We start from the raw sequence: 13409 nt of genomic DNA, 5'->3' as shown, positions 1-13409 counted from the left end.
GCTTCCCAGACTGTCTGTTACAGAATAAAAGAAATGAAACCCCCCCTAAGAATGTCTTCTCTCACATTTAGCCAGTTGTTCCTTTGTGTGCATCTCTGTGCTAAAATGGCCATTCTTCCCCACAGCCTGAAGTCATATGCTAAAATAAATGAGACTCACATGAAGCCAGAAACGTGCAGATTCGAGGAAACCAACACAACTGAAATGGGCTGGAGAGTGTGGCCAGGAGGATGGTACTTCCCAGGAAGCAATTACTTCATCTCTGCCCATGAAGCAGGCAGCTGTCACTGTCCCCCAGGCCCACGCCAGCCACTCGAAGTACGTTCTAACCAAACTACCTCCAACAATCAACATCAATACACCACACAATTGGCTTCTGAAAGGACACCTTGCAACCAACAAGAACCTGTTAGCAGAACTTTGAAAACCTGTGCAACTAAAAACCTTGGAAAGGGATAAACACTGCCACATTTTGACTCAAATACTGTTACGGGGTGGCACCGCAATAATTCACTGAAACAAAAGAATGAATGAGGAATACTTTTATATAGGAATCAGAGGAAGCATGACTAAACATTTAAAGAAATAGGTAAAGAAACTGCTAGGCTCAAATGCTACCGTGAGACACTGTCAGGGCCTTAGGCAAATTCACTTCTCTTGGTCCTGTTTCTAGGTTCATCAAAAACCAGCTTTGGACTAGGGAATCTGTTGCTTCCCAAAGCCTTCCTTCTGTATTTCCAGCCCAGATTTTAGGACTGCTCTCCCACTTGGTATATGAAAGCACTTCCTAGTATAATAGCAAGAGTACATTTCTGTGTTGAATGCGGTTTGGGACCTACTGAAAGGAATGAGGCACATCCCCCATATATCTCCCAACTTCCTGAGCCCAGCACAAACACATTCCTCCATATTTCTTTCAAACTTCAGAAAAACATCACCTGGGAGATCTCCGATAAGGAATGCTAAATGTATAATGTTAACCAATTGTAATGCTGTAACCCAGAGAATTACCTTGTTCCCTGTAACTTTACATATCCTGTTTACATCGGGCTATAAAAAGCAAGCACTCGCATTGTTCGAGGCCCTCTTGTATGCTGTGGAATGGAGGGACCAAGTTCGAACTTGTAGTAAAGATCCTTGCCGCTTCGCTTTGACTCTGGACTCTGGTGGTCTTCTTTGGGGAACAAACGGTCTGGGCATGACACTACTCTATGAGGCAGAATATCACCATGGAACTTTAAGCATGACGACAAGGCGCACTCTAGATAAGAATAACACATAAGATGTGGCCATACACCTGTGCATGCCTGGCAGGGAGATGGAGAAGTCTCACTTAATGAAGCCGCGGTGCCTGTTGCACCTGAACATCCTCAGTCCACGTCAAGTTCACAACGTCCTTCTGACATCAAACCACATGTATCCCATACTTTTCCATACTTTCTACCCAAGATTAAAATATGCAGAGCACCGTGATAAAGACGCCTCCATCCCCAGCATGTTGGCTCTCGTTCTGTAGAATTACATACTTGAGGTACAAAATGATCACCAGGCTGCAGCGGCAAGCAAGACTGGGCTCCGTGGGGACAGCAGGCCCTGCAGCAGCCACCACTCCTGTCCCCACAGTCTGATGCAGCTGCAGAGAAGCTGTGGTTGAGGCCATTCACTTTGTGAGAGAACCACACAGGAGGGAAAAGGTAGGGAAGGTCGGGAAGAGGGCAATGTCAGGCCTCTGAGCCCACTCCAAGCCACCACATCCCCTGGGACTTGCAGGTATACGCCCAGATGGCCTGAAGTAACTGAAGAATCACAAAAGAAGTGCAAATGCCCTGTCCCACCTTAACTGATGACATTCTACCACAAAAGAAGTGAAAATGGCCGGTCCTTGCCTTAAGGGATGGTATTATCTTGTGAAATTCCTTTTCCTGGCTCATCCTGGCTCAAAAAGCTCCCCCACTGAGCACTTTGTGACCCCCACTCCTGCCCGCCAGAGCCAGAGAACAACCCCCCTTTGACTGTAATTTTCCTTTACCTACCCAAACCCTATAAAACGGCCCCACCTTTATCTCCCTTCCCTGACTCTCTTTTGGGACTCAGCCCGCCTGCACCCACGTGATTAAAAAGCTTTATTGCTCACACAAAGCCTGTTTGGTGGTCTCTTCACATGGAGGTGCATGACAGGCAGGTGCAGAGCCAAGGAAGGACCTGTGATGAGAACAGAAAGGAATGTGCCTCCCTGTACGCACACTCGGATTTTATGACAATGTGGGCATTGGGCTGAACAGGATGCCTGAGAACATTCCTCCAAGTTCTTTTGCTGATTTTCTAAATATTGGTGTAAAATCTGAACTCAGACAAATTTCTTTTTAAATCGTTTCAATCAACATCTTTGGTGCTCAGCATCATGTCTACGTGATCATCTAGAAAACCAACTTCTGTTCTAAGGCTCACATCTTCCTATTAAGTCCCAGGGATTTTACAAGGGAATGCACCTCTCATTCGCATCAAGAACACACACAACTACCATTACAGAAATGCTTAATTTGCTTACATAATTTTTTAAACACCCAGATTTGAAATACAACAGAGAAGACAACTTTTTGATAGCTCTGCTTTTCAACTGCGAACTGCGGGTGGAGAAAATAACCTGCCATGATTTCTAACCAGTCAACAACCTGTCTTCCCTGGCTGCAGTAGGAGCAATCTTTCTGAGCTCAGGATGAAAAAGAACCCAGCTGTTCAGGGGACAGATAGTCATCAGTTCTCAGCGGGCTTCCTGGGTCCCAAATCCCCAGGTGATACGTGGAAGTAAAAAGCTATCAATGACCAAGCATCTGAACTCTTATCCCACCTCGTCATCTGCTTCTCCTGCCATGTAAATTTAAAATTAATAAACCTGCTATTAGAGAACAGAGTTGGTACTGCCTCTGCCTTCCTAAAATTATGGATAATTACCAGCCCACAATAGCTTCTAATCAGATTTGAGTAGTCCCTTAGACAGGAAGCTAAAGTGCATCAGCCCTAAACTGAGAAGAGAACAGAAACTGCAATGCTCTAGGTTTGATTTTTTCCCCCTTGTTCTAAAGTGGCTGTTCACGAATCTCCTTCTACTGTCTTGTTTATAAAATGTATGAGAAACAGGGAAATTTAAAGACATGATAGAAATGGCCACTTTTTCTAGGTACAAACTTTGTGAACATTATTTTCAGCTGCTGGGCTTTTTCTCCACAAACTGTGAGCCTGGAGGACATTTTCTCCCTCGTGGTTACACACTCAGAGTCAGGGAAAGTGGCTTTAGCAGTAAAGAGGGGAGTGCAGTGAGAAGTGACTGGACATTGAGAAGGGCAGACAGGGACTCTACCTCGGTGGCCTGCAGCACTCCTGAGCCTCGGCCTTTACTTTTCTATCTGTACAAGGGATCTAAAGGCCCGTGATTCTAGGCCATGACAGCTCTTCATACACACATACACAAACATCACACGCCTATGTGAAAAGCTGTGACACTTGGCTGATTTCCTGAAGAGGTTATCTTGTATCATTTCTACTCATGTACTCCACCTCCTTCCAGACAAGTATCTGAGGATGATGGGCTATCCCACAGCCATGTGTGTAACCTCTGCTGCTTACGATCCCTGTTCATATAGCATTTTCCAAAAGCATTTGGTGTGAAGTGACAGAAGAAAGAAGAATAAGGTTCTTTCAGCCCATTCATTCATTCATTCAACAAATATTGACTGACTATCTACGTGCCAGGCACTGGTGATATAACAGGGAACATATATTTTTGTAGGTATAGACAGACAACCAAAAAGTATGTTAAAGAGTGATCAATGCTGTAGAGGAAAATACACCAGGAAACAGGAAAGAAGAATACCCCTAGCCACCCCACACTGGGGTGACGCTAGTGTTACAAAATGGAAACAGCGGCCGGGCGCGGTGGCTCACACCTGTATTCTCAGCTCTTTTGGAGACTGAGGCAGGCAGATCACCTGAGTTCAGGAGTTCAAGATCAGCCTGACCAATATGGCAAAACTCTGTCTCTACTAAAAACATAAAAATTAGCTGGACGTGCTGGCACACACCTGTAATCCCAGTTACTCAGGAAGCTGAGGCACAAGAATCACTTGAACCTGGGAGGCAGAGGTTGGAGTCCGCCGAGATCATGCAACTGCACTGCAGCCTGGGTGACAGAGCAAGACTCTGTCTCAAAAAATAAAAATAAAAATAAAAATAAAATGTAAACAGGGAATATGATACCAAAAGAAAGAACATGAACGATTAATTGTAACAGAAGCCTTTGTAAGCTGATACTTTCCTTCCTGGATCCTTGTCCCTTACAAATGGAAAAAAAGGGTGGGTAGGGGGTAGCATCCAAATGATGTTTTAAGACGGCTTGGGGTTTCAGATGTCTGACAGCCATACTCATGTACTTCAAGGAAAAAGCTTTAGCTCTATAAGCCATCTGGGCAATGGTTTAATGTCTTTTTCTTTTTTTTCCCCCAGAGAGTTTTTAAAATACAGGAAAACGTGTGTGTTTATTTGGCTGCTCTGTGCCCGCACACGTGCAAACTGTGCTAACAGGCTTTTCCATGATTTGCTGAATTTGCCAGCTTGCCATAAACAGGCTTCCATGTCTTAATTGTCTATAAATAGCACAAACACACGAAAATGCAAATCAAGACAAGCTGTCCCTTCCACTGCTGTTGCCATGATGACAGCGAGTGACAATTGGCCAAATCAATACCCGGAGACTGAAGCTGTCCGGCAGAGAGCACAGGGTCTACTGCTTTTCCCATAGCATTTAAAGAAACAAGCGGAAACGGCTCTCCACACAGGACAGACACGTCCTTTGTTCTTTGAATCAATACTGCCAATGCCCAAAATACTTTCTCCATCACACTATCTATATGGAATTCAAGTTCCTTCCAATACCATGAGTAACGCCAGTGATAGACTATGTTTAGTCATAATGACCCATTAGCATTCTTTTTCCTCTAAAATGTTGAAATAATAACATTGAGTGTGCACTCACGATGTGCCAGGCTCTGAGTTTGATCTCGTTTGGTTCTCATTGAAATCCTGTAAGATCAGTACCATATTCTCTCATTTTTCATAGATGAGGAAACTGAGGCATAGAAAGGCTAAGTAAGTTGTCCATGGTCACAGGTTATTTAGGAACTTTTCTCCAAACTTTCAAAAGTTAACCACTGCCACTATTACAAATGGGTTTTTGTTTGTTTGTTTGTTTGTTTTTGAGACAAGGTCTTGCGCTGACCAGGCTGGAGTGCAGTGGCGTGATGATGGTTCACTGCAGCCTCGACTTCCCAGGCTCAAGTGATTCTCGCACCTCAGCCTCTCCAGTAGCTGGGATTACAGGCATGAGCCACCACACCTGGCTAATTTTTTATTTTTTCTAGGGATGGGGTTTCACCATGTTGCCCAGACTGGTTCCAAACTCTGGGCTCAAGAGATCCTCCCAGGTCAGCCTCCCAAAGTGCTGGGATTACAGGTGTAAGCCGCTGTGCACAGCCCTACAAATGTGACTCATACAAAGTCAGAGCAGTGAGCAGGAAGAGAACAGAGACTTCAGCCAGTCTCCTGGCTGTGGCAACACCATATCCCTCCTCCATACCGTAATGTGTCTACACCCACCAAGCTCCTAGACGTTGAAGGCAGGCCAGCTCAGAGACGAAACATTAGTCAAGAAAGAGAAGATGCAGACATGTGTCTTGATTTCAGCTCGAGCGTGCCTCTCTGCCCTGCAGCTGCACAGGCAGAAACCAGGGGCCGTGAGTCAGAGGCAGTGTGTTTGGTTCCTGGCAGGTAATCTTTTGGGAGACCATCCCATACAATTAGTGTTACACTTCTCAAAAAAGAAGTGTGACTTTTATAGAAAAATCGATTGCATTTGGGAGAAAGGCCTAATAAAACCACAAAAGGGTAATACATTCATACAACAACAAATTCAATTCATCTGTCACAAACTGAAATCCCAAATCCCTCTGGGCACACAGCTGCTTTTCTGAGCTGAAATTCAACTCCAGTTGAGAAGCAGGTCAAGTTTTCTAAAAAGATTTCTTTTTCACATGCCTTCAATAAAAATTCCTTTCCCTCACTTGTCATTTTCCAGATTTAATGGCTCTGCTGGCCTTCCTCTCATTTAGGCCATGAACACTGACTGCATGTCTACTACGGCCCGGACTCCAAGGGAGGCACCCTAGGGAACACAGATGACCTCAGCACAGCGACAACGGGGAAGGAGCACACACGGGGAAGGCAAGAGGATACAATCACAGACTTCACACAGAAAAGAACGTGGCATCCATACCCTGTCCCATTTCTAGAAAACAACGATGCTGAGTCAGTAACATTTACCGAACAGCCTGCAGTGTGGAGGCAGGCAAGAGGGGGCTCCATGCGGGGAAGAGCACCTTCAGAAGGGGGCATGCAAACAACGTGGAGGCAGGAGACGCCCCCACGCACAAGGGCCAGCCTGGGGGCCTGCAGAAATGCCCGTGCATCTGGGAGGAGGGAGAGAGGACAAGATACTTAAATGCTCCAAAACGAATAGAAGCCTCCGAAGAACCTCCCCCGAAATGGGGTAGGGATTTACAAAAGACCAAACCCAGCATGCGCAGTTACCTGAGCATAGCGCCACCAGAGCGAGTTATCAAGGAAGAAACAGGGTTCCTAGAAACCTGAGCCTCTACTCCCAGCTCTGCGACTCATTCACCCTATGACCTTGGTGAAGGCTCTTAGCTTCTGTGAGCCACAAGAGAATCACGCGAAAACAGAAGATATGAAAACTGCTCTGCCTTTTTCACAGAACTGCTGAGGGAATAAAATCAGATCATGGATTTTAAAATTCTCTGTGAATTACGAAGTAAAATACAAACATATGAAGTCATTCTTATCATTAATAACAGCACTGTAAAATTAAGAGCAGAGTTAAGACCACAGCATTTTCCACCTCCCGACTCCCGAGAGAAATAGTGAGTCCAGCTGATGTATTTGTGCAACCCCAGTATCTAGGCTTTGAGAGCCTCAAACCGCTCATGAACTCTGACAGTATCACTCCAGCCCAGTGCTCATTAAGTTCTCCAAGACAGCCAACTGACATAGAATACTACAGCTTTTTCAGCTGGGCTTGAAGCCCTCCAAGCTCACAGCACAGCTAAACAATGAAGAAGAGGTTTTCTGCCACTAGACTCAAAAGCTGGCTTTTGTAGATTCCCATAGAAAGAACATTCAAGGCCAGGCGTGGTGGCTCACGCCTGTAATCCCAGCACTTTGGGAAGCCAAGGCAGGAGGATCACCTGAGGTCAGAAGTTCAAGAACAGCCTGGCCAATATGGCAAAGTCCCGTCTCTACTAAAAATGCAAAAATTAGGCAGGGCGCGGTGGCTCAAGCCTGTAATCCCAGCACTTTGGGAGGCCGAGACGGGTGAATAACGAGGTCACGAGATCGAGACCATCCTGGCCAACAGGGCGAAACCCCATCTCTACTAAAAAGTACAAAAAACTAGCCAGGCGAGGTGGCGGTGCCTGTAATCCCAGCTACTCGGGAGGCTGAGGCAGGAGAATGGCATAAACCCGGGAGTTGGAGCTTGCAGTGAGCTGAGATCCACCCACTACACTCCAGCCTGGGCGACAGAGCGAGACTCCGTCTCAAAAAAAAAAAAAAAAAAAACCACAAAAATTAGCTGGGCAAGTTGGCGGGCACCTGTAATCCCAGCTACTTGGGAGGCTGAGGCAGGAGAATCGCTTGAACTCAGGAGGCCGAGGTTGCAGTGAACTGAGATCTTGCCACTGCACTTCAGCCTGGGCGACAAGAACGAAACTCCATCTCAAAAAAAAAAAAAAAAAAAAAAAAAGAGCATTCGTTTTTGCTGATGTTCACGGTCCTGTGCTTAACACAGAGAAATCATACAACACTGAAATCCTGAAAAACATATCATAAAAATCATTTACTGTCTGTAAAGACTTTCAATAAAACCTGTAACAGTGAGTTCCTCTCCTCTTTCCAGCCAGCTCCACTAACGCTCTGACCCTTAACAATGCTTCCACTAACAGAGAGGAAAATTAATAGGACCACTTACCCCTCTCAGCTGACAGCTAAACCAGTGCTTCTCCCTGGGCTCACTAAAGATGACCTTTACCCAAAACCAGGCTGCAAAGACCCCGTAAATGTGGACTAACAATTTCAAAATTCCCATGTTCTTTGTCCACTCCTAAGGAAGATGAACTGAAGCCAGGTGTCTCCAAGTCAGAACTAACAGAGGCCTTAAACATCAGATGGCCCATCCCCTTCTTTGACAACCGGGGGATCTAAAGCTGAGATTATGGAAGAAAACAGCCTGTTTAGTAACAAAGTGAAAACCAAAGTCTAGTCACCTAACCTCTGGTCCAGAACTCCTGCGATAATCCAGCACCCATACAGGATGAGTCTCCCTAACCAGAAACTCTGAAATCCTCAACTTTTGAGTGTCTATGTGACGCTCAACGAAATGTTCATTGGAACAGCTCAGACTCTGGATTTTTGAATTCAGGATGCTCAAACAGCAAGTACAATACAAATATACAAAAATCCAAACATGTAAAAAAATCTGAGACACTTCTGGTTCCAAGCAATTTGGATGAGGGATATTCAACCTGCATTTTTTTTTTTTTTCCTCTAATGAAGGAAATTAAAAATGAGGCCTCAGCAAAGCCATTCAATCCATACTAAAGCCATTCAATAGTTTAATTAGTACCCATTTAAAGTTAATTGCTACCCGCAGATATTTAAAAGGATGAATACATACATGCCTATAATCCCAGATCTTTGGCAGGCTGAGGCGGGAGGATCACCTGATGTTGGGAGTCCAAGACTAGCCCGGCCAGCGTAGTGAAACTCCATCTCTATTAAAAACGCAAAATTAGCCAGGCGTGGTGGTGCACACCTGTAATCCCAGCTACTTGGGAGGCTGAGGCATGAGAATTGCTTGAACCTGGGGGGAGCACGTAGCAGTGAGCCGAGATCACACCACTGTACTCCAGCCCAGATGACAGAGCAAGACTCTGTCTCCAAAAAAAATAATAATAATAACTAATTTAAACTGTGTTTTCACATGGAGCCCATGTTCCCAGAACACAAGCCCTGCTCTGTGCTCCAAGGGCACACAGGGTGCCCCTTTATCTTAATACTCACCATATTCCATGGCAGCCATTGGTGCGTGTGTCTCCATCACACTAGACTTCCTGCGCATGAGGCAGGGATCATATATTATTACCTTTCTGTCCCCAGTGTCTGGCCTAGAAGACACTCAGTAAATGATTCCTGAACTAAGTCAGTTACTAAGATATGTTAAACTTGTAGTAACAAAATTGATTTAATAAGTTTGCCAATGCAGCGTTCATACTACACAGCTTAAATCTCAACCTGCGGGTTTATCTTGTGTTCTGCTAGATTATCACCTATTAACATTCAGGAGGCACCTAGTATGTGCTAAGCATTACTAATTGCTGGGGACCTAGCAGTGACAAAGCAACATTCCTTGTTCAAAGAGAAGTTCTAGTATAAAGAGGAATAGAAGGAACAGGCTAGATTGATGAGAGAGCTAAGAAAAGGACAGGCTGCCGTGGGAAGCACCTGGTCTTGTCTGGATGGTACATAATTAACGAAGACTGAGTGCTTCATATAGCGCAAGATCAACTCCTCCAAAGAAGCTAACGAAGCTTTGATTCCCCAGTAGCAGAAGTCACCACAAAGGTGTGCACAGCCCCATGCTTAGTGTAGGAAATGAAACCAAACAAACAAACAAAGCTCCAACTTCCAGAGGAAATGGTCCAATTATGAAATTCTCTGGCTACATTCAATTGAAATTCAAGGTATTCAAGAAGCCAATATTTAAGTGATAAATTAACCCAACCACTTAAAACTAAAGTAGTCTTTGGTTCAAGGGGTAAAGGTATAGTACCTTTTACAAATTTATTGGCTCCTAATATTTACATTTAAATACGATGATGGTGTAATAATAACTTTATTAAGTAGTTACTATGTGTTAGGCACGAAACTAAGCACTTTACACACACATTTGCATGATCCTGTGGGATGATAATGACCCCTTGTCATCCCATTTCATAGATGAAAGTCAGGTTTTTATAAGCTTAAAAACTTGCCCCAAATGACACAGCTAGTTAGCAAAACCCAGGCAGCCTGACTCCATAGGCCTTGCTTAAAGAAGTAATATTTATAAACTGTCCAGCACAGCGGTGGTACAAACAACAGTTCAATAAATGCCTAAAGAGTACTTCATACCCAAAATCGTTTCCTGCCAATCAAACTAGACTTACTCTGGTTCTACATAACCAACTGTCAAATTATTGTTCCATGAAGAAAAGGTGGAATGGGTAGAGATCAGAATAGAGTGAATAACTAGGAAATATACTTGATGACAGGTAGTAACAGGAGGTGGCATTTAGGCTATTTCCACATTTGTTTGCATAACACTTTTTTCACAGTTCTAAAGCACAAGAGCCATTCCAAGCTGGTGAAAGCATAAGGCATGTCTATGAGCCAGGACTCCAATTCACTGTGGATCAGTGGATCTCAACCTTTACGGTATATCAGAACCACCTGGGGGTTTTTAACAGCACTATAGCTGCGTAGGCTCCATTCCTGCGGATTCTATTTCAACTGATCTGGAGTAAGCACGCATGCTTTTTTCACAGCCCCCCAGATGCAGCTAGGTTTGCAAACCACTGTCCAAGATGCTGTCACACTTCCGCTCAGTTCAACACACACTCACTGAGATTCTAAGCACTATGAATCGGGCTAAGTTAACAAATCTGGCTCCACTCCCTAATACTGTTGGCAAAGAAACCAATATCAGAGATTTATTCCAGTCCAAACCAAATAAATTGTCAGGTGAAAAAAATGTCCTGGCATAGTTTGCCATACAGAACAGCTTCCTGTATCTTCCCGGTCAGTAGCCTAGAGACTGACTCTGAGCCATGAGAATTCAGAATCAGGGGAAAATGACAGTCTGAGGCATCTGCCACACTCCTAGCATACCCCCAAAAGCGCCCAGCTACATTTCACACCCACTGTCTTAACAGGGGTCGAAATAGGGAAGAGCAGGGCAATACAGAAAACAGAGCCTGCTGGGCGTCAAAAGCCTGGGGAATTACAGTCCTAGCCCTGCTACCAATCAGTCTGGTCACTTCTCTCTGGTCCTGGTGTGGCCAACAGTTACGCGAGAGGGTGAGGCATAAAAACACAGATGTCAGGCAAACTCCAACATCCAAAATACATAGAAATTAAAAAGCATTAAGGTGATATCAAGGAATGTATGGCATCAACCAGAAAAGTACTGAAGTACTCGTTTTCCCATTCTTAAGAAATCAAAAGTGGAAGCAGAAAATTGAGCAATCAGCCTACCAAGTTGACTGGGGCAACAGAATACACTCACGGATTCTGCTCACAACACCGCGGTGACAGACCAAAAGGAGAACTGCAGAGCGTCACTCTCTCCTCTGTCCACCCATGCCACAAGCACGTGAGTGCATCCACACGCAGCGCCCAGTCTCCTGTTCCACTGACGCCAGCGTCCACTCACCACAAGCCTACCAAGTGCCACATGTGCTAGGATGCTCCCTCATCTCATCACCATAGACATCCCTGCTGGAGGTGAGTATGTGACAGACGAAAATCACGGAGGCCTAGGGAGGTTGAGACCCGCATTCCCACTGTGGTGAGGGTGTGCTTGAGAGGGACCCCACGGCTGGGCCCTCCATGCCGCTCTCCTCAGTCATCACTCCCAGACCAGAGCAACGAGGGGGAATTTTCTTCCTCTCACTATTTTCAGCCCCTTGGCTGACCCAGCATTCCCCAGAAAGCTATCGAGTTCGGGCAGCTCTGAGGCCACAAAGCCATAAACGCACGGGACACACAGCCCATCTGTCTCTAATGGGTCTTTTACTTGTCATGCTGGTCATTTCTAAGAGCAGATGGGTTAAGAAAGACTTGGCAAGTTACCACGAAATGACCCCTCCACTCCTCCCTGGGGGAAGGCTGACTAGCGAGCAGTCAGGCCGGCTTTCTTCCCCCACTCCCTGCATTCCTGTCCCCAAGGAGCCACAGACAATCCCACCAAATATAAGCAGGAGACAGCCGCCTCCTTCCTACAGCTGGAGGGGGGAAGGATCCTCTCGGGTCTTTCAAACTGCATGAAAACCAAACTGTGAGCTGTACTGACCCGGGCCTCACCCATGTTGCAGGCGTGTACAACACAGGTGCCCAGTGGTATCATCAGGCAGAACTACGAATGTGCTTTCCATCGTTTGCATACAGTGATTCCAGAACCGTTATCCACACAGCTCCACTTCTCACACATACGACGTGCTTCACGGATTACACAGCATGTTCACCATGGCCCCTCATCCGCTCCTCCCAGCAGCCTTGTGTGGTCCCTTGAGTATGCTTCCTCATACTGAGGTTTGAAACCAAAACTTTCCCAAGAATACCCAGCTAGTGTTAGAACCAGGATATGAGGGCTTCTGATTCTAGAACCAGTATTTGTGCCACTATTCCACATGGGCTCCTCCAGGGATTTCTGCCTGATCTTAAAATGCAGACAGCAAATCCATCTCTCTACAGTCCTGAGGTTCCCTATAGACAAGAAGTCAAACTTCTAACAGAAAGCTTATACTTATTTGGAAGGCTACCTGGGATATTTCTTTTAAGTTAGTTTGTTCATGTTTTGGAAAGATTGTTCCAATGGCAATGCGGGGCATGAAGTGTAGAAAGGATTCCATGATGAGGCAGAGAAACAATTCGGGGGCTCTTACAACAGTTCAAATGAGGCTTGAGGCGCAACCAGAAAGGACAAAGGGAAAATGCATTGGAAAGAAATGCAAAATGAAATCCACTCAGACCCAGGATGGATAAAAGGGGATTAAGCATGATGGTGGTTTCTAGTTTGAAAAACTGATGAACAAGGATGTCATTAACTACTGCAGAGTGGTATCTGGGGCCTAGGTTCACCAGTTTGTTTAACCATTCACTTGCTGAGCAGTCTCCGGGCTGTTTCCAGTTTCTAGCCTCTATAAATAATGCTGCTATAAACAGATACATATAGGCTTTTGTGTGAACATAAGTCTTCATTTCTCTGGGATAACTGCCCATGAATGTGAGTGCTGCCTCCTACAGCAATTGCACATTGAGTTTTTTAAGAAACTGTAAAACTGTTTTCCAGAATGGCTGTACCATCTTCCATTCCCACCAGCCAAGTGTGAGTGATCCCGTTTCCCCGCATCCTCACCAGCACTGCTCTTGTTACTACTTTTTATTTTAGGCATTCTGATAGGTGTGTAGTGACGTGGCTTTAGTGTGCATTTTTCTGAAGGCTCATGATGTTGAACATCTTTTCA

The sequence above is a fragment of the Macaca fascicularis genome, chromosome 3, assembly GCF_037993035.2.
Source record: "Macaca fascicularis isolate 582-1 chromosome 3, T2T-MFA8v1.1".
Classification (NCBI taxonomy): Eukaryota; Metazoa; Chordata; class Mammalia; order Primates; family Cercopithecidae; genus Macaca; species Macaca fascicularis.
The sequence above is the reverse complement of the archived record's forward strand: the minus strand, read 5'-3'. Positions refer to the sequence as shown.